This window comes from Pongo abelii, chromosome 11 (genome assembly GCF_028885655.2).
Source record: "Pongo abelii isolate AG06213 chromosome 11, NHGRI_mPonAbe1-v2.0_pri, whole genome shotgun sequence".
NCBI classification, from domain to species: Eukaryota; Metazoa; Chordata; class Mammalia; order Primates; family Hominidae; genus Pongo; species Pongo abelii.
The window spans coordinates 87114328-87140553 of record NC_071996.2 but is presented as its reverse complement, the minus strand read 5'-3'; the positions used below and the strand labels follow the sequence as shown (position 1 = coordinate 87140553).

Sequence of the window (26226 nt, the reverse complement as noted above, 5' to 3'; positions counted from 1 at the left end):
AGGGAGAAATACGCTTTTGACAAGGAAGAAACAGCAGCTACATCTGCTAAGTTTCTGTTTCTATAAAAAGAATACCTGCTAGCCTGCTGACATGAGGCAGACTAAACTGCAATATTGAAAGATTAAGGCCAGCTGGTGTTTTTCCAGTTGATTTGCATTTTTGAAACTCAAGGTGATCCCCTTTATTTTTAACGATGTTGATGACTCAAAAAGTTGGCATCTTATGAGGATAGTAAAGTTATCTCTTTTAAAGACATAAGAAATCAAGTTTGAAAAACACAAATAGAAATGATTAACATCAAAGTGGTTAATTTGCAATAATTGCTGTATGAATGTTTACTTGTTGATTAAATCTAACTATTTATAAAGGGCCTAAGAATAATCTATATCCTGAAGATGTGTGGGAAGGGAGCAAGAATGTAAAGAAAGAAATTATATCCCAAAGTTGGAAGGAAGAAAACTTTCCAAGTAAATAAAAAAGAAATTCTTAATAAAAATTAGATTGAATTCAAGAAAAACTAGCTCTGCAAGCCTATTAGACAAAACATTACTTATCTTATTTCCATATTTTGTGTATAGTAAAGGCAACTATTGCCCACTCCCTTCATATTTATCCTTGCTCCTAGCACACACACACATACACACACACACACAAAACACAACCATCACCACTTGTAGACCTTACCTCCTCTCTTATTACTGCCAGATCTAATTTAACTTCACAATTCCATGTTAATGTATTCTGAGAAATGGGTATGATTTCTCAATGCTGCAAATATTGTTGAGGCTATTGGTTGTACGGTTGACCTGCCCTTACCATATTTGCTTATTGTATATTGTTACTATTTACTGACTTATGTAATTAGTTTATTAACATTTTTTCAATTTTACATACATTTATTTTATACAAAAGTGAGTACTACATCTCATTCACATAAATTCTATAAAATACCAAAATCATTTAAATCTTAAGGTATGGTTTGAAAAACTAAAATCAGATCAAAATTAACAATTTACACCCAAAAACTGAAATTGCTGCTTAAAAGTATTTTTAAAGAAGAATAATTCCTGCAGTGAGTGAAAACTATCCCATATTAAACATCAAAACTACAGACTTAGGGTCATATTTTACAAAATTGATTCATACTTAATTTGTTGAGGTTATGTACACTTTTTAAGGATATAGCTACCATATATTATACCTAATGTTCTGTTATCACTATGTAAACAATTATTACTCTGAGCATATTTAATTTAGTAACTGAAGAGTGCAAAAATGCATTAGAGGCTATTTTACCATAGAAACAAGTAGACAAAGACATCACGAATATTGTATTTCTTCCCAGTGTACTTTACATAATTTGGTCCTAACATGTAATGGTCTTTGCCTAACATTTTAAGTACTTACAATGAAGTGGATCTTATAAAATTTAGTCTTGAGCCACCACATATTCGTGGATTATCCAGGCATATATTGTTTGTGCAGAGAACTATAACCTCTTTTTGTTTGCAGCAAGCAAGTTAACCCATCTTTTTGTCAGTTGTCTTTTCCAGGTATTGAGTGCTTTCAATTCTTTGATGCAAAGTCTTCAGAAGTCATTAAATGTCATAATTCTATCAAATATATGATATCTTTGCAATTAAAAATAATGCCTGGAAATAAAGACAACTTGTTGAACATGCTATAGAAGTATTTTACCAGCCACATTTTGAACTTCAAAATTTTTTTGAAATAAAGTGTGATTTTGGTGAGTGAAATACTTTAAAAACAATTTTTAAATAAATAATAACTCAATAAAACAATTAAGTCTGCTAAACAAATGAGCATGGCTTAGGCCTTTGAAAGTGATGTTTTGAATACAAGAAATGTGATAAATTCAACAAATGATAAGTATTTACCATGTGCTCAGCTCAGTAAACAATAAAAAGTAAAACTGGCATGTCCTTACAATTTTCAGTTGTATATGATTTAAGGTTACTTTCGAATATAGTGGTTAAACCAACTTTCCAATATTATAACAAACGTTTTGTCAGACATTGAAATAATTAATTTGTTTAGTTTTGAGTAAATTTCATATGTTGATAGATTAAACCTATTTACCTGTTTCAAAAAAGCAAATAAAACATGAAAACGAAAGTTTATTGATTGCGGTATTTAGTTGGTATAAGAACTTTCCTTGTATGTGTTAAATGGCTATATCCTAAAAAATTAAAATCTCATCTCAGAAAAACAAGTAAAAATTAATTTAATTTATAATTTGAGTGAAGACACAGCAGATAAATTTACCCAGGACTTGTGGCTTTTGGATTTTGGTTAATGTGAATAATTACATATTTTTGTGGATTCACATTAACTATGTTTGAAACATTAATGCAACATTTGAGGTCTTTTTAAAAATAGCCTTGTAATATTCTCTTAATAGAATTATTTGAAGATCTGGGGCTATTTACTTTGAAGGAAAGCAATTTTAAACTGCAACACTGAATCTATGGAGTTCTTAAATTATAACTTGGAAGTCATTATGCACCCAGTGAAACCATGACTTTCTGCAATATAAAATCTAGCCAAGTAATCATAAGAGTATTTTATCTACTAATGAACTATTTAAAATGGAATATATGTAAATGTGTATTTAGATATATATAAGAGTGAAGAAGGTTGCTGTTAAAGGAGACATGGTTATTAAGAAACCATCTTTGTTTATTAGATAGATGTAGATATTAAAAATACTACTAATATGTACTGGCAAAAAGATGAAAAGGGGAATATTTTATAGCACTTCAGTGTAATAAAAACATGGACAATGTTGTCTTACCAAATTAGCTTTCAGCAGTTCCTCAAATTATCTAATACGTAAGGCTAAAGGAGTTAAGCCTGAGTTACAATTGTATGATCTATAATATGGAATAATAGCACTTCTTATAAAGTTGTGAAGATAAAGTTAGAGAAATCAAAAAGTACTTACGACAGTGTTAGCAAAATAGCAGATGCCTAATAAATATTAGTCTCTAAACAATGTAACATTAGATAACATTTTAGTTTTGAATGTTGGAAGTTATTAAGGGTAAACTAGATGCATTTTTATGATAGAGTAAAAGCTATAGAGATGGATAAATAGTACCATGTAATTCCTATTTATTTGTCTTGCTATTTCATCATATGTAGGCACAATGTAAAATCAGAAAGAAAACAAATCAGTAAATCTCTGAGGGTAAAAATGATGATAGAATATCTTTTAATTTAGTATAGTTAAGTTATTGGGTTCTGATAATCTAATGGTGGCAAGGAGGATATTGGTAATTCAACTGAAACTCTATTGAAATGATAGAGTTTTAACAATGCTACAATATACGTTTCTGGTAATCAAATTTTTACAGAAGATTGTCAACTTGAAATTGGAAATTTGTACTTTTAGTTTCACAACTGAAAAGTGTCACATTGAAATTTATTAATCATTAGATTTATGTTACCACAGATATAGAAGTACACAGAGGTTAAAAATAGTCACTATTCTTTCCAAAATTATGCAGACTATATATTCCCCTTAAGAGGTCTGAGAAAATTCCTGCCCTTGTCTCTTTTAATTAAAAAAAAATTGGCCAAAATTTGTGAAATGGAAAAATGTACAGATCTTTAACTGTAAAATTTGATAAGTTCAGAAAATATATAGACCCATGTAAAAATATCCAATTTATAATATAGAACGTTTCATCACCCACAAAAATTTCCTCATGGTGCCTTCCAGTAAATTCCCATCCCTTATAAATAGTTCTCGAACTAATATTTTTCATAACATATTCAACTGCTCTCATTTGATCTGCATATAAATAGAATCAAAGATAATGCCCTTAATTGACTTAAGTGACATTTATTGTACTCTCCACAAATGTACATTTCTTTCAAGTAAACATGAAGATTAAGTATAACCAAGCCCGTGTGGGAAGCTTAAGAAATTTAAAAGAATAGAAACCATACAGAGTATGTTATTGGATCATAGCAAAGTTAAATCTGAAATTAATAACTAGAGACATAAGAAAAATTCCAAAATACATTTGGATATGATACAATATACATCTAAATAATCCATAGGTCAACAGTAAAGTTTTAAGAAAAATGGAAAGTCATATTTTAAAATTAATAAAATTTAAAATATACTAAAATTTATAAGCTGTAACTAAAGCACAGCTTACAAGGACATTTGCAGGTTTTAATATTTATATCAAAAAAGAAATAAGTCTCAATATCATAACCTAAAGTTTTATTATATAAAGAAAAAAAATAATGCCAGGCACAGTGACTCATGCCTGTAGTCCCGGCACTTTGGGAGGATGAGATGGGTGTATCATTTGAGCCCAGGAGTTCTAGGCTAGTTGGGCAACATGGGGAAACACCTCTCTACAAAAAAATACAAAAATTAGTCTGGCTTGGTGGTGCATGCCTATAGTCCCAGCTACTTAGGAGGCTGAGGTTGGAGTATCACTTGAGCCCTGAGATGTTGAGGCTACAGTGAGCCGTGATCACACCACTGCACTCCAGCCTGGGCAACAGAAAGAAAAAAGAAGAAAAAGCAGCAAGGGAGAAATAAAGGATGTAGAAGTAAAGAAATAATAATTAGAGCAGAAATCAATAATATTGAAATAATAGAGAAAGTTTATTAAATCAAAAGCTAATTCACTGAGAAAATATTTTTAAGTTAACTCAAAAATTACCAATACTAGGAATGAAAGAGGAAATATCACTACTGATCCCAGAAACATTCAAAGGTAATAAGGGACTATGACACAGGACTCTTGCCCATAAAGTTTACAAGTTACAACAAATAAACAAATGATTCCTTGAAAGATACTATCAAAATGCATTCAAGAAGATATAGATAATAAGGCTAGTCATATATCTATTTAATAAATTAGAGTTCTATGCAAAAGATTCCAAAAAAGAAAACCCTTGTATTTTCACTGGAAAATTCTACCAAATATCCTGCAACAGCTCTTAGGAAAGTATTATTAAAGAACATCCAATACATATAAAAATGAGGACACATTGCAACCAAGTGGAGTTCATTTCAGGAATGAGGAATTTTGCAACCTTCAAAAACCAAACAATGTAATTCACCATATTAACAGACTAGAGAATAGAAGCTTTATGATCATCTCAATAGGTGATTTTAAAAAAACTTTGACAAAATTTAACATCCATTCATGATAATTAGAAAAAGAGAAAAGAAAATAATCCGTCAGCAATCAAGGGATAAAAATGCCTTAACTTGACAAAGAACATCTAAATAGAACAAAATGAACACCATCTATAGCTAACATCGTGTTTAATGTTTACGGACTGAACATCTTTTCCTTAAGGTTGAGAGTAATACAATGAAATGATGTCCACTCTTACCACTGTTATTGTACATTTTACTGGAAATCTAATGAGTGCAATAATATAAGAAAAAGCAATAAAAGACATACAGGTTGAAGAAGAAGTTATGCAACTCTTTGTCTCTCTAGATGACATGATTTCCTACTTAGAAAACTAATAATCTATATAAAATCTAGAACTGTTAGCTTTTTTATTATATAACATTAATATGCAAGTCAATCATATGCCTATATACCAACATTAAACAATTGAGATATGAAATTTTAAAAAACAATATTATTCATAATGGCACCAAAACTGAGATTCTTAGGTATAATTCTAACTCAATATACATGGAAAAATACAAAGCAATGATGAAATAAATTCAAAAGTTCTAAATAAATGGAATCATGTAATACAGCCATTAATTGGAAGAATAAAATGGCTATTCTCCTCAATCTTATCTATAAATTTAATGTATTCCTAGTTAAAATGCCAGTAACTTTTCTGTAGCTATCAACAAGCAGATTTTAAATTTTATTGGAATGGCAAAGTGATCTAAATAGCCAAAACAATTTTCATAAAAACAAACACATTTAGAGGATTACCAATACTCAATTTCAAGTCTACAGTTCTCAAAATAGTGTGGCTTCAATGAAAAAGTGTTCACATAAATCAAGTAACAGAGAATAGAGTTCAGAAATAGAACCTCACATATATTGAAACTGACTTTAATAAGATGCAAAGGCAGTTCAATTAATACAAGGTGATGCTTTCAACATGTATTGTATAAAAAAAGGAGTATCCATATAAAAAAGTGAACCTCAATCACAACTCACAATTAGTACAAAAATTTACCCAAAATTGGTGATACATCTAAATGTACAAGTCTTAGCAAACTTTTGGAACAATTTGACTTGTCATACACTGCTGTGAGGAATGTAAAATATTACAACCACTTTGGAAAATGGTTTGGCTATAACTGTTAAACATGCATACACCATTTGATAGAACCAATTTTCTTCCAGGAATTTACCCAAGAGAAAAGAAATCACATTCCGTATCAATACTTATAGATCAGTTTTCAAGAAACTTTATATTTAATAACCAATAACTGGAAACTACATTGACAAATTTATGTTAAGATGTGAACACATTGTGGCATATCCATATGATGAAATACTACTCAACAATAAAAAGTAATGAACTATTGATACATGTAACAACATGTATGAATCTCAAAATAATTTTACTGAATAAACCAGAAAAAACAAAGTACATATGGTATGATTCCATTTATATAAAATTCCAGAAAATGCACATTAATTTATAATAACAGAAAATAGATTGGTAGTTGCTATAGATGGAGATTATGCAGAAGAAGTAAGGGAGGGTGGAATGACAAAGGTTCACAAGGAAACATTTGTGAGTGGTGAATATATTTAGGACCTACTTTATGGTTGTGTGTTCATGGCTGTATATACATGTTAAGGTTTAACTTATTTTGAACTTTAAATATGTACAGTATTATAAATAAATTACACCCCAATAAACTTTGAAAATGTAAACATTATAAACTATTAAGTGACCTGCTAGAAACAATAGAAATATCAGTCAAGGAGATTGACATACTGTTCTGAGTAAACACAAACAACAAAACAAATGACTTCGAAGCATATAAAAAAAAATTTCTCTCACTAAATTAATGGAATTCATTATATGATTTGCATGTTAATAAACATTTTGAAGTATAGCATATATTAAAAAGTAATCAAATTTCAAGTGGTGACTTTGATACATCATCAAGGAAACAACCCCATTTAACTTCACCCTAATCAAGAGATGGGACATACCTTTCTCATGAAACTGCCTATCCTGCCTTCTCCCAAACTAAGTGCTTGAAACCTTCACAAAGTTAATCATTTTGCCATCTTCTGACAGGGTAATAAATTTATCTGCTTTTGAATACTACATAAATGTTCATACCTAGTTTCTTTCACTTGTCATTATGCTTGTGAGATGATATTGATAGAAAGCAATGTGATAATATTTATAAAATTTCCAAATGCATAAACCCTTTGTCTCAGCAATTGTACTGTGGTGAATGTATTCTAAAGACATATATGCCTATAAGCAAAATCACATTTTTTAAAACAAGTTTTTAATCTGCATTGTAATTACAAAATCTGTCAGTAACAACAGCAAAAAACACACAATAGAGAACTGATTCAATATTTAATGGTATCTAGGTAGAGTAGAATATTATGCAGCCATTCGAAAGCATAAACCAGTTCTTTTAAATGGCACATTTAAAATAAACACATTTGTATAGGTATAAATTATATCTGGAATAATACAAAAGTTGTCTCTAATTTTAAAAACACAGGTGAGGGATATTTATATTTCTCAATTTATCTTTAGTTAGTTTGTATTGTCAGTTAAATGAAATAGTTTAAAATTGTTTTAAAAACTTAGAATTCTTAAATGTAGACACCCTAGGAATATTGTTATAAGTAGAACAATTGATAACGTTACTTGTAATCTTGAAAATACTTGCAAATGAAAATTAGGATGTTTATTGTATATAATTAAAATGTATTTTATTTCACAACAATTTCTATAGCTTAACTTAGTTTTAAAAAAATGACTGTCATAAATCCTTTCACTCTTTTCCTATGACAAAAATATAATAAAAAGTAAAAAAAAAATAAGCTACATGTGGCAAATAAGTTACTTAACAAACACTGGTACTTTTAAAACAAGGGAATATTTAAACACTGTGCACACAGACAATACTAAGCTTCATGTCTGATCCATTTTGTGGTCTATACTGAGCGTGTAGTACATTCTAGTACCAACTTTCAGAGGCTTTTGCTTTTTATACTCTGCAGAATTGTATGAAATATCAAGGCAGTATTGTGATAGCTGATATTACAGAAACAAATTGAGGACCACTTTTCCAGATTAGTTCATTCAGTTACTACTTATTTGAGTATGATTTCCCATGGGTTGTATTGAAAACGAGAAGACATTTTCTCAGTCATTTAGAATGTGAAGTAGAGGAGAAAAGTAAATGGATCCAAACTATTTTCCTTTTGAGAAGCACAGGTTGTTCTTTGAAGTACTTGTGTTTTATCATTATGGATACTTCTTTACTGACACGAATAATCTCCCTTTTGAATCATAGTGTCCAAGAAGCGCAAGATGAAAAGATCTGATGTATACATTATCCTGTCAAGACCCTTCGTTGACAGAATAACTCTTTTTACTCTCTTTGTGTTGAGTCTTATTTTTTCTGAGAGTATCAGAGCTGTAGGTTTCTTTGATGTGGTTAAATTTCATCCTACTAAAAGGAAACAATTCAAGCTATTATTGTCATCCATTATCTAATAACTTACATACAGAGGTATTATTATTTTGCTTTGATTTTCACTTTGCTTTGTAACCAGGGAAGACCATTCATATCCCAGAAAGTTGTTCTCACCAGTAGAATCTGAGCAGAGCTGTTGCAATATTCAATTTTTGGGCCAAGCCTTTTAAGAAGTAAATGTGCCCATTCCACATTCTCTTTACTCTTCCTGCTGTTGGAATCAAATGGAAAAGTGGACACAAGGGATGGTAAAACTGCAAGCTGGAAGTGGCCCTTGTCCTTAAATACATTACCTTGAATGTCATCTGCCAACCATAAAAACTGTATTTGTCCACTGGCTGAATGAGAAAATGCTTCTTATGCATAGTGACTCAAATTGTGGTGGCAGGATTAACCTACCATTAGTCAATCTCACATGATTGTATTAAAATAGACAAGATTTCTTGGCTGATATCAGCATTAGGAGGAACTTGTATTGATTATGAAAAGGAAGTTAAATCACTTTCACAGTTTTAGGATGTGTGATTAAATCAAAATAAAACTATTTACATCTGGTTGTGACCTGAATAGAGTTGTTAATTCATATGCAATCAAATTATGAAAAGAGCAAGCAGTTATAAACAACCTAATGCAGATGTTCAACGAAGAATATAGCCCAGATTTAAGCCTCAATGGTGTCTCAAAATATAACACATATTTTGAATTTTAAAATAACAACCTAATTTTGTAACAATAACTCCAGATTTCCGAGTTATATGATAAAATAAGTACAGTGCTTGTCTCAGTTTCTAAGTTCAGAGTTTTATTAAAATAGCCACCGGAAGAAAATTCTGAACAAATTTGGAATTCTCAGAAAATAGGGAATTGTATTATAAATAATCCTCAAGGAAATAATGGAAAATATATTGTCATTGAACCAGAATGAAGAAGTTAATGGGTCTAATTTATTAACTTCTATTCTTTTCTGAAACATGGGGTCAATAACGACCTTTGGGGAATCCCAGGTTTTTTTCAGGAGTGAAGATTGGAGGTGGAAGTAAGGATTAAAGAAACCACATTAATTTTGTTTTATACCACTAATGAGTAGAAGTTTAAAGCAATGGCACTTGTGTATAAGAGGTGTTTTACCACATCTAAATAAGTAGGTACTTGTTAGGTGATAAGAGCTTGTCCTTGATAGGAATTAAGTGTAAAAGATCTTGTAGATCTTGACCTTCAGTTTGAAGCAATGAGTGTGGGATTCTTACAATTACCATTGTCAGTAGAAGACTCAAAGAGGCAAATTAAGGATACAGCAACAAAATAGCGAAAAGCATTAAAAATAATAGAAAACATAGTCAAAAAACCCTGTCTGACACCCTGTACCTTCAGGACATCCACTTAATTTTATCATAGGCGGTTAGCAGCACTTGCATGTGTTAAATTTGTAAAGTATAAATGCTAGTATAAAGGCAATGGCTAAAATAAGAAAAAAAAATCAAAGAGATCAGCTGTAGCAAGAAGGAGATCAGTACATACTATGACATTGACATGGAAACTGGACCAAACAAAATCATCTCAGAAAGTTGGCCCTTCACAGGCCAACTACACCAGTTATCAGTAAGAAGTGGCATAAAGGAACTTTGTATGCTGGGATCGCCATAGTTGTGGAATTCTTCATAGGTTAGTAATTGCTGAGCTAGAGGTAGAAATGTTTCACAAGCTGATCTTTGGTTTAAGTTCTCAGAAGAGACACATAGAAACAAGAAGTTGGATAGTGAGCAGCAACAAGGTGAATTCACACAATTTTGAGGAAGCTATTAGCTAGGACTCAAATATAAGTAACCAAACACATACACAAATATAAGCACATCCACATTCACAAAATGTAGCTGTACAAAATTGCAATATACAAAATAAGGAAAGTAATACTCATTGGCGAGAAAAATATGTAATAACTAAAACCAGAATAAGATTATACAATTAATCTATTTTCTATTTTATTAAAATTCAATAAAACTTGATGAAATGTACTTTGAAAAAATATAAAAAACGAGATTGAAATACCAAGTAGAAATAAAATGGGAAGCTGAATCAAATGTAGGCTGCAAGGCTAAAGTAATTTTTATTTAAAACAAGCAAAAGGAGCAAGGCACAGTGGTTCAGACCTGTAATTCCAGCACTTTGGGAGGCCAAGGCCAGGGGATCGCTTGAGCCCAAGAGTCCTAGACCAGCCTGGACAACATAGTGAGACCTCATCTCTACTACAAATTTTTTTTAAGAAAAGATTACCTGGGCATGGTGGCTAGCACCAGTAGTCCAAGCTACTCAGGAGTGCAAGGCAGAAGGATGGCTTGAGGCCAGGAAGTTGAAGGCGCAGTGAACTGTGATCCTGCAGCTGCAGTGAGCTGTGATGGTGCTACTGCACTCCAGCCCGTGTGAATCCCTTGTGGCAGTATCCAGGGCATCAGCGAGATCCTATCTTAATTTTAAAAAATCAAAAAGCAAAATGAATACTGCTAAAAGTATAAATAGTAATGTGAAGAAAAAACAAAATAACACAGGAACAGGAAACCAAACACCTTATGTTCTCACTTATAAGTGGGAGTTGAACAATGAGAACACGTAGACACAGGGAGGGGAACATCACACACTGGGGCCTGTCAGCGGGGGTGGCGCGGGGGAGGTGGGGAGGAGATAGGGGAGGGATAGCATTAGGAGAAATACCTAATGTAGATGATGGGTTGATGGGTGCAGCAAACCACTATGGCACATGTATACCTATGTAACAAACCTGCATGTTCTGCACATGTATCCCAGAACTTAAAGTATAATAAAATAAATAAATAAATAATTGCACTTAAGATGAAGAAAGGTCAAAGATTATGAAATGATTTGTTACACTATTGAACAGGTTGATAGCTATTGAATAAGCTATTCCATATTTTCCAAAAAAGAGTCAAAAAGAAAAGACAGCAAACAACAATGGTTTTATAGGCCAATCGTTTCATGTCCTTTCTAAATTAATCTGATATACCTAATTTATATGTTATTAAAGATGTTCTTTCAGCCTACAAAATAGTACATTAATTTTAGTGACTAAAAAGTAGGAAGAAATCCGAAACTCTTTGCTTTTACCATTTATCACCATTCCATCCATATAAACCTATGTATCACATATAAATGTGATACAGATATACACAGATATTACACATATTTTCCCATAGCTTACAAATATTAAATCAAACCATACCCATTAGTTAATATACAACTTGTGTTTTGAATAAAATATTACAGATGATTCCAGGTCAAAACATTTTTAGATGTTTACAAACTAAATGTTGTGAACGTTTGGAAATACATATTCTATGTCCAGGCCAGACCCAGATAACTTAAATCAGAATCTCTTATTGCAGTATCTAAGGAGTCAATGATTTTAGAGTTTCCACCCCCCTGTACCTGGTGATTCTAATACATAGACAAGGTTGAGAAAACTGTATAGAGCAAAGTCATCAGCTTATAAAGCAGCAAAATAAGCCATGTGTGTCTTCACTATGATTTACCTATTGATGGATAGATCACCTCTCTGTTAGGCAGCTGTCTTGACAGCATTCCCTGTCTTCCCCTTCTTCTTTTTGTCATTTTGGCTTCAGGATTGGTAACAGCTTAGGTATTTAAAAAATATCATTTCCCTAAATTTTCACTCATATAAAGAAACCCTCCTTAACTGGTTGTATTTTGAATGAGCCCATTTTTTTTCTCTCTAGGGACCCCTAAGCATACACTGTGGATGAACTGTCTTTGTTATTACATAAAGCCAACTTCTACTTGTACATTAGCTCCCATCCCTTAATGCCCTCTTAAGAATATTGATCCAACAATTGTCTCTTCTATTTCTTGTATCACCATTTTTTCTCTCTTTCTCTTTGATAATTATTGGAGCTATGGAAACATTTATATTCAAACAGCAGTGATTCTTTCTTTCTTAAGAAGATCCTTCCTTTGAAGCCACATTTCCCTTCACTATCTCCTCATTCCTCTGCTTCCCTTTAGAACAAACCACACTGCCCTCAAACCACTATTCAGCCATTCTGATTCCTCTTGTACATGCTCTTCAACCTCTACACACATACCACTTCATTTTAAGGGTCTTATTTTCACACTCCATTCAAACGGTTCTTGGGAAAGCCACCCACTCCACTTCCAGATTGCCACATTACATTCTCTATTTGCAGACTTCTTAGTTGAACCATCAAAATATTTGGGAACATTTCAACTATTTCCTCCCTGAAGCACTTTTCTCGGTTGTATTTTGGCATATCTGTGTCTTTTGCTGTTTTTCTCACATCATTCCTTCTCTTTCTTAAGTCTCCGTTGGTAGGAACTTCACCCTCTGACTTCTAAAAGTTGGAGTGCCCCAGACCTCAGACCTCTTTGCTATACCTTCATTTTCGGGTTATTCAAGTAACTTTATGTCTTTAATGCCAACTGTATGCCAACTGTTCAAAACCCTCCAATGGCTTTTCACCTCACTAAGGTCAACACCAAAGCCTTTCAGTGGTGTGCAAAAGACTACAAGATCTGAGTCCAACTAGCTCTGTGACATCACCCAGAATTCCACTCCCCATGATCAGTCTCCTCCTCACATTGGACAAACAATCGTGATCATACCTTGGGGCCTTTCCACATCTTATCCCTTCTGCTTTCTGAAGGACACTCATATGTTTCATTCCCTTCCTGTTTCAGTTCTCAGATTAATATCACCTTATCACAAATAGGGCTTTCTATGATGCCTCTCTGTAAAATAACAACATTCTCCAACTCTACCTTCTCTTTCCCTATCATCCTACTTAATTTTACTTCAAGACACTTAACATCGAAATCACAATACATTCAATTGTTTATTTATTGTCTGCTTCCCAACCCTTCCCCACTAGACTATAAATATTCTATAAATCTAAGAGCTTCCTTTTTTTTTAAATTCAAGTCACTGATCTCACAGCATCTAGAATAGTATCTGTCACAGAGTAAGTACTTGAGAATTTCCGGTTAATTGGATGAATGAATGAGTGTTCATTTTCATTTTCTCTTCTGTGGATTACCTGTGTGTTTTTTAAAGTTATATGTTATGTTTTCTTCATATATAAGAAATTTTAACCTTTTGCCCTTTACTTGCCAAATATTGTGTGCTGGTTTATCATTTGTCTTTTGATTTAATGATGTCATTTGTCATACATAAGAATTTGATATTTAATTTTGATAAAATTGCTCAATTACAAAATGATTATAACAGGCAAGTAAAATGTGTCACAATAAATGGCTTTTTCTTTTCTTTTCTTTTCTTTTTTTGAGACAGAGTTTCATTCTGTTGCCCAGGCTGGAATGCAGTGGTGCAATCTAGGCTCACTGCAACCTCTGCCTCCCGGGTTCAAGCGGTTTTCCTGCCTCAGCCTCCAAAGTAGCTGGGATTACAGGCATACGCCACCATGCCCAGCTAATTTTTTTTTTTTTTTTTTGGATTTAGGATTTAGTATTTAGTAGAGACAGGGTTTCAACATGTTGGTCAGGCTGGTCTCGAACTCCTGACCTCAAATGATCCACCTGCCTCGGCCTTCCAAAGTGCTGGAATTACAGGCTTGAGCCACCGCGCCCAGCTCAATGGCTTTTCATTTCACATCTCTCTCTCTCAGACTCACAAAGTATTAACACTTTTGTAAAATATTCAAAATGAAAAATAATCTTTAACGAAAAAAGGACGTATCTGTAACTTGGAAGTACAAAATGCCATTTCTTTAAAAATCTACCAAATGTAATCTGGGATAAGACAGCATGCTGATAAGTAACACACACTGCTTCAGCCCTCATATAATAAGTTTTCTCACAGGTTGATGTCACTTTTTCAGCAAAGTTAGGTCAAACAATTACTATATGCTAGAGACAAAGTAAGTGCTAAAGATAATATGGAGAAATACAGTGTGTGACACCCGTTATGATTAAAAAAATGCATTCTTGGTATCCAACAAAAGACTATAAAAGGCAAAAAACAGCAAAATTAATAAACATGTATATACACATAATAAACATGCATTTCTATATGCATATATATATACATACATGAGTATGTGTGTGTATGCAAATATTCAGTGCTCAAACTTTGGTGGTTACCTAGACTTTGCATCTTCCTCCTTTATGCTCCAACATCTTCAAATCCTAACACATTACCATAATCCTGGATTATGCTTTTCATCCAGGATAATGTAAAGTAGCATGCTGAGCTAGAATCAAAAATGTTTGCTATCTTAGCATATTAACTTTTCATGGGTAAAATTGTTTACCTAGACTCTTTAGAAAAGGTTAGTCTGGTCTAATCCTTAAGAAATTCTATTCAAATTAATGCTATGACAAATTAAATGTCTTCATTTTTGTATACACTAAAATATTAAATGGAAATGATGATATTTAGTCATCTAATAGTAAATGTTCTCTGTAGTACTTAAGAACTTACTAGATTATTGATAATAAATTCTCTCATAACTTTCTGAGTGAAATTTTATACGTGTGTATGTGTGTGTGTGTGTGTAAAATATAATTAATATATGTGAAGGTTTTAAGTTTTTTAATTTCAAAAAATTTTGATAAGCATTTTATCTGCATACTCAGTAACATATAGAGATGACTTTTATTACTTGATGTTGAGCCTTTAAAATATAATGTAACCTTAAACATTTTAATTTGTCTTTTAAAAAATTATGGTAAAGATAATATTTTTGCAGGGTAGTTTGTAAGACATGCAATTCAGTTTTATTCTAGATTTTATTCATGGCTCTCTTCTAAAAATTGTGTATACTAAAACTTATTTTGATGTCATGTTCCAACTTATATTTATCATTCCTACCAAAATATGCCATTAAATAAGTATTTTAAAATATTTTCTCTGTATCAGAACCCCAGAATTAAGTCTCTGGAAATCTTTTTAAACACTGAGGAGGAACTAATTTCCTTCATGATTTGTTGTTTCTTCCAAATGGGCAGTAAGAATCTAGTGCCTACTTATTATTTTTTATTCCATTTGTAAAAAAGAAGCTCAGATTCAAGAAGAAGCTGCAAATTTATGCAGTTAATGTTAGAATTATGATAGTAATTCTAATCATATATGCTTGAGTTTGATAATTTTTACCATTTATTTGTATATATTTATAATTTCAAATTCATTATTATGGATTTCTTTTTGAAATTGTAATACCACTTTAATATTTAAATATTAAATTTAGTAAAGATATTTCAGGGTTTTTAAATAACTTGTAATGATTATGTTTTTATTTTCATTTAAGATTACAATTCATAATTGTTGTTTCCTTAATTATTGTGTGTCTATGCTTTTCTAAGTTTTTGTTAGAGACATACATCTGGTCCTTAGTATTCTTGTAGAATTGCAATGGCACATCAATATCTGTATAACTTATTAGCTTTTCAAAGAAAGGATTCTGAATTTTAAATTAATTTAGGCTTAAAAAAACTACACATTTTAAATACCATTAGTACAATTGTACAAGTAAAAAAAGACATTAATTTTGAAAGCACCTTAAAGAAAGTTTTTCATTTGGTGGCAGGTAATAGAAAAAAAGGTATTTCATTTCCTGTGATTTTCTTATAGTTTAACTGGTAAACATGAAAACTCTGCCTGAAGACATTTCTCATTTTGAAAAGCAATTTTCAAATTAAATTGAATTTTAATTTCCTACAACAATCTTCTCAGAGTACTCATTAAAATAAAACCTTTAATTAATTTAATTTTAACTAATTCCTCTTGAAGCCTTGAGTCTCTTAGCTACTGGATCACATGCCAGACTTGTAAAATGACATCTTTTTATTTCTTTCTAAATTCTAAATTTTCTATATCCCTGGAAATATTTTGATAGTATATCATAAGTCTGAGTCTGCTCATACAGACAAAGAAATAAAGAATACACATTACTTACTAAAATCTGTAACAGCCCTTCTGAAATGATTTCTTAAAATTATTATTTGTTATAGATAATGCTAATTTAAAGACATACATTGCTCCAGAAAACCATTATATGATGTCACCTATAAATGCATTAGAACTATACATGTAGAAGTAAATTTATTAATGCTACTAAGAGTGCTCATAACTGTAGCTAATTAATTGCTTGTGACCACCCTGCATGATTTCATAACAAGGATAATAGGCTGAACTTGGTAAATGTTGAATCAGTGGAAACTGGTAGATTCATTGATTGATTGAGGTCAAACTTCCCTTTGTAAATCAAAATATGCAATACAAAAATTAAAACTATTGACATATGCTTCTTAGCATCTTCTGTCTAAAACATTAAGCCTACTGGTAGAATTATTCTTTTTTTTTTGAGACGGAGTCTCGCTCTGTTGCCCAGGCTGGAGTGCAGTGGCACGATCTCGGCTCACTGTAAGCTCCACCTCCTGGGTTCACGCCATTCTCCTGCCTCAACCTCCCGAGTAGCTGGGACTACAGGCGCCCGCCACCACGCCCAGCTAATTTTTTTGTATTTTTAGTAGAGACGGGGTTTCACCGTGTTAGCCAGGATAGTCTCGATCTCCTGACCTCATGTTCCGGCCACCTCGGCCTCCCAAAGTGCTGGGATTACAGGCGTGAGCCACCGCGCCAGGCCCTGGTAGAATAATTCTACCTTATTTTACTATTAAATAACTTGGGTATCATTTAAAATAAATTATCAAAATTAACACTGATTTTTAAGTGGACTGGGTCTCTTTAATATTTGTTTCTATTATTATAATTATTAAGAGATGGAAACTTGCTATGTTTCTTAGGCTAGATTCAAACTCCTGAGCTCAAGGGATCCTCCTACATCAGCCTCTCTAGTGGCTGAAACTACAGGTATGTAATATTTAACTTTTAAACATGGTATGTTCTAGACTTTAGAAGCAGAATATTTGAATTTTCTGAAAATATTGAGCAGATGGGAAAGTCTGGGACCCTGAGAGACCATGATAAAATTATTTAGATGTAAAATTAGAAAGGAGCCATTTTTCATAGTCATTCTTTGAATGAAGTATAAGTAACAGTAAGTTATTCCAAAGGCCTGGGAAGATCAGTATATCTTTGGAACTCTTTGGTTTTTCCAAGGTCTTAATCTTGGCAAGATTTTGAACTTTGCTGTCACAAATATCCAACAAGTCAAATTAGGCTGTGTTAGAGGCAGAATGTTTTATTTTTTCTTAACCAATTTAGCTCTAGTAGAACTTTGAAAGATTTATTGCAAAATCTTAACTTTACTGGTTAAGTTAGCGAAATCAAATCAATTCTAAATATCAAAATAGAAGGAAGAATTCAATACAAAAACTGATACTCTTCATCATTGGCATTTTCAAATAAGAAATCTATCTAATTTTGTTTTGAGAGGATAGTAGTAAACTGCTTTTTCTTAGCAAAATACAAGTTAACTTCTATTATAATTGCACAATAAAATACATGTTGACTTGCAACATCACATTCTGTTCTCAGAAATACAGTTAGTATCTATTCATGGCCATAGCTGTCATGTAATAGTCGGAGGAGAGGGTCTCTTGGTAATATTGGAAACGTTTGAAATACTAGTGTCTAGGCACTGACTCACTCAATGCTAAGAAAATATGACAAGGAAAAGAACTATTAATATATTATGTATTTCCTGGCTAGAAATAAAATAAGGATGTTACAAGAAAGACTGCCATAATTAAATTGGTATTTGTATAACCCAAGCTAACTATGGCTCATGTACCAACCCAAAAGGTTTAGAAAAACACTGGAATCATATTCCACTTCAGAGAAGAGAGATTAGAAAAAGACACTGACTTAAAACTGGTAGTGTTGGTGACCTAAGCAGTAAGAATGACTGAAATAGCCAAATTAATTATCTTGACTCTATGTAGTTTGCTGACTTCTGGAAATTACAGGGAGAACAAAGTTTATGAGTAAGGCTATGAAAGAACCCTGAAAAGAAATTCAAATTGCTCAAACTGTTCATTTTCTTACATCGTGGAACGGTAGAATTTTCTTTTGGAGAGAGCAGAAATTTGCATGAAGAATTTCTTAATAACATAACAATCAGTTAAACAGACTGGTGCTTGCTAAATGTTTTCAAGGCTTTAGTGTCTTAAACTTGTCACCTGAGCGGGTTTAAGATGGTACTAGTACCTATATAGCTGCATCGGTATGACTCTAGGGAAACTGGAAGCACCTTGGTTAGGGGATTATTTTAATCTAGCAAATGTTTTATCAATAATTGGGTTTATAATAAAAACAAATTCGTTTATTCTAAAGATTTAGTGTTCAGATGAACATGTAGGACATAGGTCCTCCTGAGCTTGCTGAACCAAGACATTACCTAAGACACAGACATTGCTCAACCTCCCTTGGGTTACCCTGTCAAAGCAATGGCATGACACGCTGACATAATGTTACCCTGGGGAATGAGTACTGGGCTCTTAGTCTTGTAGAATTGCTTTATCCACATGACATGTTGGCTTGTCATAATTCTAACCTCCAGTTTTCTCTTAAATATTTTTGTTGCTCTTCTTGCACTTGTGTTTTGGGGCCTGAAATTAACATAAGAAGAAAAGAGAGCTTGACTTTTGGTTTTGGTGTGATATTGTTGAGATGACGTCTCCAATGTAAAACTGGGACAACTTCATAGACTTTTAATTTTTAAAAGAATTTTACTTATCTTACTTTAATTTCTTATTAGGGTTTCGATAACAGGAAAATTTTTATAATGATCAAATATGTGGCATAATAGTTTTGACATTGTATTATTAAGATTGATTTTATAAGATCATTTGAATCATTATATAATCGTCAGTGAGTTATAATTAACCCTGTTCCTGGGAAAAATAATTAAGATGAAAACATAAAAACGTGTAATTTGGAGCTAGGGAACAGTATGGCCTTGGGCTTCTGTAACTATTGTATCTGTCTAAACCATTTCAGGTCTTTCTGGGGTCAAAAAAAAAAAAGCAACTAAACATTGCTATGAGAAGGATACATGTTGCATTAGAAAATGAGAGTAAAATAACTATGCTAAACAGATATTCTCCTTCCCTAAAGAATATGGGAATAGCTTAAAGAATAGCTACCATGCTGGGGAGCCATTCACTTATTGTTATGCCCAGTGGTTAACAAAACAAAATGGAGGGGATTGCATGGAGTCAACAATTCCGTCTTGTTTCCTATGTTCCTGAATATAAAACAAGATCCTCTTCTAATACGGCTATGCACCTGGAAAAATTACCAAATATGTCTCTTTACTTGTTTCACCCCAAAGGAGTGAGGACGGACTTATCTAAATAATGCAGACATTTTGTGATCTTCATGAAGAAACAGGATAGACCCATCCCCCAAAGTTTTGCTTGGATGTCAAGACTGATGATGCCACATACACACCAAGAAGTTAAGGAAACAGTTTATTACTCTCATAATGAGACTTTCTCAGGGCAGCAGGGCAAGCAGCAAGCAGGTCCAAAAATGGTTTGAGAGAGTATGGAAAGTTGCCTGGCTTGGATTTTTTGTGATTAGGGAAAGGTTGAGGCGAAGGCTCCCACACGTGGGCTAGGGCTTAATTGCTTTGAACTTCTGGCTTCCAAAGAGGCAGTAACTGTGTTTTCTTTTCGGCTTGCTCAAATATGGGGCAGAAGAGGCAGAGGGAGTGATGGGAATTGAAAGAAGCCAGCAGTAAAACATAAAAAATGAAGTCAGAATCTTTATTATAAATTAGAAGTAAATTCTATTGGAGAAAAATTTCCTTAGAAAGAGACAAAGGATGAGACTACATCATAGCAAGAAAACTATGTGTCTAAGAGATTGGAAGTGAAATTTATAGCCTATTTAAGCAATATTTTTTCGAGAGATACAATGGAAATTCTCTTTCAAAAAGGTAGAGTGAAATCAAATTTGAGTACCTAACACATGATATTGGAGGGAAGAGGAATTTAAACTCTCTAAATTAAATAGGTATATAAAGAGATTAGCTAGGAGAAAATATGATAAAATATATTTTTTGTTTTTCTTTTATTTTTCCTTTTCTCTCCTTCCATCTTTTACCATTTTAATGCAATTTTCTCAATACATTGGCTTGTTTTAATTCTTCTCTCTATTTTCTTTTTTTTCATTTCCTTTTAGACAAATGTTGATAGGTGAACAAAAGCAAATATTGGAAGCATATAGTTTACTGTATTACTTATATATATAAGTATACAGTTTATAGTCTGGTTTTTAAAGTCCTAATTTAATTTAATAAAACTTCCATAGTCTTTCTCTTAACCATACTAAATGATTATCTTTAGTTTTTGTTTATTCTTCTGCCTTACTTTCATTAAGAAAAAGCTGTAGCTTTTCTCTAAAATTTCTCTGAGACATGGAGTTTGGCAAAATGACACCACCGTTCAAAACATCCCTGGAGATCTCCCAGTTTAGAGCTGTAGATTGGATTTTATATTCACAAGATTTGGTGCAAGAAAATAATTATTTTTGAAATATTGTTACGTCTACAAATAAAAATGTCTTATAATGATGTTACTGAAAATTAAAAGCTTGTTTTTATTAAAATCCAAAGAGGAAATAAGATAATGAATACTTCTTAAAATATAATTCGCACAGCTTTTTTATGGACTTGGGGATTCATATTTCAAATCATAAATTTGTATTAGGAAATGAAGCAAATGTACTAGTTAGGTACATTATTTTTCTTTTTATCTTCTTTAATGGATGCATCTAAAAACATACCTATGCTACATAAATTGAAAATATTCTTAGAAAGCCTATAGTCCAACTCACTTAGCACATCTGTAAACTAAAATGCTTTTAGAGACCCTGGCTTGCCAATGGTAACAAGTCTGATAGGAACAGCCTTCCTGAGCTGAAGTGTGATTAACTAAAAAGATAAATAGATAACTTTAAAACTGCAGCACTGAGGATGTAGAATGACCATGTAACATTAATATCATGGAAAAATGTGATTAACTTTTTAGATATAGCTGCTTATTTATTGGGCTGTTGTAATGCATATACTGTGAGAAGAAAAATGTAAAGTTGACCTCATAATTCCCCATGGAAAGGAAGAAAACCAACTGACAAAATATTTTTATGGATCATTTTAACTGTGGAAAGATTTTTCTTAGGTTAGAGTTCAAACAAATCAAAGAAAAACTTTATCTGAAAAAAAATAAAAATTTAAAGGCTGGGTACGTACAGACGGGAAGAGAGGAGTTTAAAGGAGGTGGAAGGTACTCAACAATATAATAAGATGCTTGAGTCAGAGTAGAAGATGTGACAAATGAAATTTCTCTGACAAGGAATCAAAGACGGATGAAATAATAGAAACAAGACACAAATATGTTTAAATTTAATTTTGCATTCTATGCTAGGATTGGATGAATTACAATTGTTATCTTGATGCCTAGGGTAACTAAGTAAAATGGGACTACACTTCTCTCACATTTGTGTTGCAAATAAGGAAATTACTATAGGAAGCAAGAAATGAGAACGTTCTTAAAGGTAGGAGAAGCTGCAAATGTACCTCAGAAGTGACCAGGTGTAACAAAAGTCCCCTAAAATCTCTGGCAGGCATTTTAAAGGGTGCACGGTTCCCAACCATACATGGAATAGGATTTGAGCCAATTTTCTTTCAATACCAAAATAAAAATTATCCAGAGCTGACACCTAGTTATGTAAAAGTTAAAATTCCAATGAACTCTTACAATAAATGCAGTTTCCCAATCAGTATACATAGTTTCAAAAAGAACATTCGGAAGAAATATTGATAAATTTTCTGCTTTACATAAAACCATTAGTTTTTAGCAATAGATATTTTAAATTTTATTATTAAGATTGTTTTTGATTGACAAATCATAATTGATCACTTATGAAGTACAAAGTGATGTTTTGATATTTCAAAATAACTAAGAGAGTAAATTTCAAACATATTACTTTTTTCTTTTTTTTTTTGAGATGGAGTCTCGCTCTACCTCCCAGGCTGGAGTTCAGTGGCACGATCTTGGCTCACTGAAACCCCCACCTTCAGGGTTTAAGAAATCCTCCGGCCTCAGCCTCCTCAGTAGCTGGGACTACCGGCACGTGCCACCACGCCTGGCTAATTTTTTGTATTTTTAGTAGAGACAGGGTTTCACCGTGTTAGCCATGATTATCTCAATCTCCTGACCTCGTGATCCGCCCTCCTCAGCCTCCCAAAGTGCTGGGATTATAGGCATGAGCCACCACGTCCAGCCTATTAAAGACCTCTATTGCATTAACAGTGTTACTACTTGTGAAAGAAAATTATAAAATACAATTAAAAATAGCAGAAAATAAAATGAACTATATAAAATTTTACCACTTAATAAGCATGATTATTACTAAATAATCTAGTTATACAGTTTTATGAAAATATTATTAAATGAGATAATATAGAAGCGTTTTAATATTTTATAAATATCTTTACATTTTAGTAAATAATCTTTTTTCAAAAAACATTTTCTTTACATAAAGTAGTATCATAATTTACATATTCTTATCTTCCATTTAATGCTAGATCATAAAAAGGTTTTTATATCAGTACATGTAGCTCCTACTTATTTGTATACAGATGAGCATCTGTAATCCAAAAATCTAAAGTATGAAATGCTCCAAATTCCAAAACTTTTTGAGTTCTAAAATGATGCACAGGTGGAAAATTCCACACCTGACCTCGTGTGACAGGTACAGTCAAAATGTAGCCACACAACTCAGCTTTTAGAGTCCCCAAGAGAAAAAGACCCTCCCAGCCCACTTAAGCTGTGATATCTTTTTCCATTGCATGCTGGGATTCCCCCAGGCAAGCATACACACTAAAGATTTTTTGTTTTGTTTTGTTTTGCTTTTTAAAAAAAAAAAAAGAAAAAGAAAAGAAAAGCATGTGGTCAGGGCCAAATGCACCAGTGGCAGGATCCCCACAATGCCCTACATGGAACCAAAACCTATGTGAATTACTCATTGAGATTGTTTGCGTAATCTCTGCTGTATGGTATAAAGATATTGTTGAAAATGTCAAAAAAGCCTGCAGATACTCCTATCACTAACAGTGGTACCAAAAATAATAAGATATTTATGTTTATCTATAGCATAGAAAATCAAGCTGTTGCAGAAAGACAGCAGTGTAAGTGTGAAATGTCTTACAGAAGAGTATGGTGTTGGAATTACCACTATATATGGCCTGAAGAAACAGGATAAACTGTTGAGTTCTATGCTGAAAGTGATAAACAAATGTTAATGAAAAATAAGAAAACATTGCATAAAGCTAAAAATAAAGATGTCGATTATATTTTGGAAAAGTGGATCTGCAAGTGTTGCAGTGATTACTATTACATGTCAGTAATAGTAATAATAAAATAAGCAAAGATCCATCATGATGAACTGTAAATTGAAGGGAACTATGAATATTCAACACACCACTTGCAAATATTTAAGAAAAGTCATGGCATTAAATTTTTAATGATTTCTGCTGATAAAGCATCTGCTGATCGCAAAGTAGCAGATAAATTCATTGAGGAGTTAACAAAGATCATTGCAGATGAGAATTTGACAACAGAACGAGTCTTTAATGCTCATAAAACATCATTGTTCTGATGTTATTGCTCCATAAAGGCACTGACCACAGCTGACGAGACAGCTCCTACAGGAATGAAGGATGCTAAGGATAGAGTAACTATGCTGGGATGTGCTAATGCAGCAGGCAAGCTTCAGTGTAAAGTTGCCGAAATAGGCAAAATTTTGCATTTTTGCTGTTTTAAATGAGAGAATTTCTTATCAGCCCATTATTATGATAACAAAAGGCATGGATCACCAGAAACATCTTTCTGATTGATTTCACAAACCTCTTCTACGGGTGATTCATGCTCACTGCAGGGAAGCTGGACTGGGTGACAACAGCCCTCAAGTGAGAAAAAAAAATGGCTGACTTTCCTACATATGCAAAAAATATACCTTCAGAATTCATCAGTAAGCTTGAAGAAGTAGATATCAAAAAAGTTTTATACATTTGTATTGAGGCTACAGTTGTTCATTCATTGAGTGATGGTAAAATAGCCAAAATGGTTGTGAATTAAGGCAATCTTGATAATAGTAAGAACAGAGATCATGCTGTTAACACTGAGGAAAAAGTACCTATATATGACATGGTGAAAAAGTGTGATGGGCTTATTTAAAAACTAGAGCAGGGTCCATTCATAACAGAAAAAGATATTATGTCAGTATATAAAATCAAAGAGAGACTTCTAAGACAAAACATATGTTTAATGAGGCAGAAGACCAGAGGAAACATCTTTAAAAGATGTCTAGTAGAATTCCTCCTTATCCCTAGAGGACCAGCTTCCTGGTCTCCCCACTGCTTCTGATGTTTCTTCTCACCTAAAAGAAAAATACAGCATACAGCAACTTTTAAATCAATACACACCGTTGTAGGTGGTGACTGAAAGCCTGCTGTTGTTTGTTTTTGCAGTTGTTTAACAGCAGACACAAGTATTCTGGTGATGCTACTACTTTAGTTACCCTGAACACGTTTTCAGTGTATTAATTGTATTTTTTTTTACTGTTAAGTACTTGTGTATGAATAAATGTAAAAAAAGATTGCCTATTGGTAGCATATAAATTAAGAGCCAAGAATGATGGTGATGGCAAACAACCAGATTGTCCCCATGGGTGGCTAAAATAGTGACAAACTTTCTTTTTAAAAAATTGCTTAATTCCAATAGTTTTTGGGGTACAAGTGGTTTTGGCTACATGGATGAATTTTATAGTGGTGAAGTCTGAGATTTTAGTGCACTTGCCACCCAAGTAGTGTACATTGTACTCAATATGTAGGGTATTTTTTTATTCATTGGCCCCCTTCTGAGTCTCCATTTCATTATATCATTGTATCACTCTGAATGTCTTTGCATACACATAGCTTAGCTCCCACTTATCAGTGAGAACATATGGTATTTGGTTTTCTCTTCCTGAGTTACCTCACTTAGGATAATGCCCTCCAGTTCCATCCAACTTGCTGCAAAAGACTCTACTTTGTTCTTTTACATGGCTGAGTAGTATCCCATGACACCTTTATTTTATGATGGTTCAATGTACATGAAGTTTGTTTCATCCAAAAAATTCTTTAAGGTATATATAAAATTACCTTCAGACTATATGTTTAAGTTGTATATGAGCAATCAATGAATTTTATGTTTAGACTTGGTTGGGTCCCTTCCCCAAGATATCTCATAATGCGTATGTAAAATTCCAAAATCCAGATACACACCCACACACACACATACACACACATGCAATTTATAAACTTGATTTAAAATATACTAAAAACGCTATACTGGAAATGCTGAAAAATTTGTATCGTTAGAAAAATGTAATTTCTGTCTCCTACTCCATTCAAACTTACCCCATCATTACTAAGTCAAATACATTACTTACTATGTGACTGTGGATAAATGGATTTACCTCTCTAAG

At 32.6% G+C, this 26226-nt stretch overlaps 1 long non-coding RNA gene across 1 annotated transcript in view; it reads left to right on the top strand.

The window, feature by feature from the left end:
- Nucleotides 1-13149: 13149 nt before the first annotated feature.
- LOC129058063 (uncharacterized) overlaps nt 13150-26226 on the top strand; it is a 94861-nt gene continuing 81784 nt past the window's right edge. The window contains exons 1-2 of the long non-coding RNA XR_008522889.1: nt 13150-13729; nt 17532-17598. This is a non-coding gene — a long non-coding RNA (uncharacterized LOC129058063). The remainder of the gene's footprint in view (nt 13730-17531; nt 17599-26226) is intronic.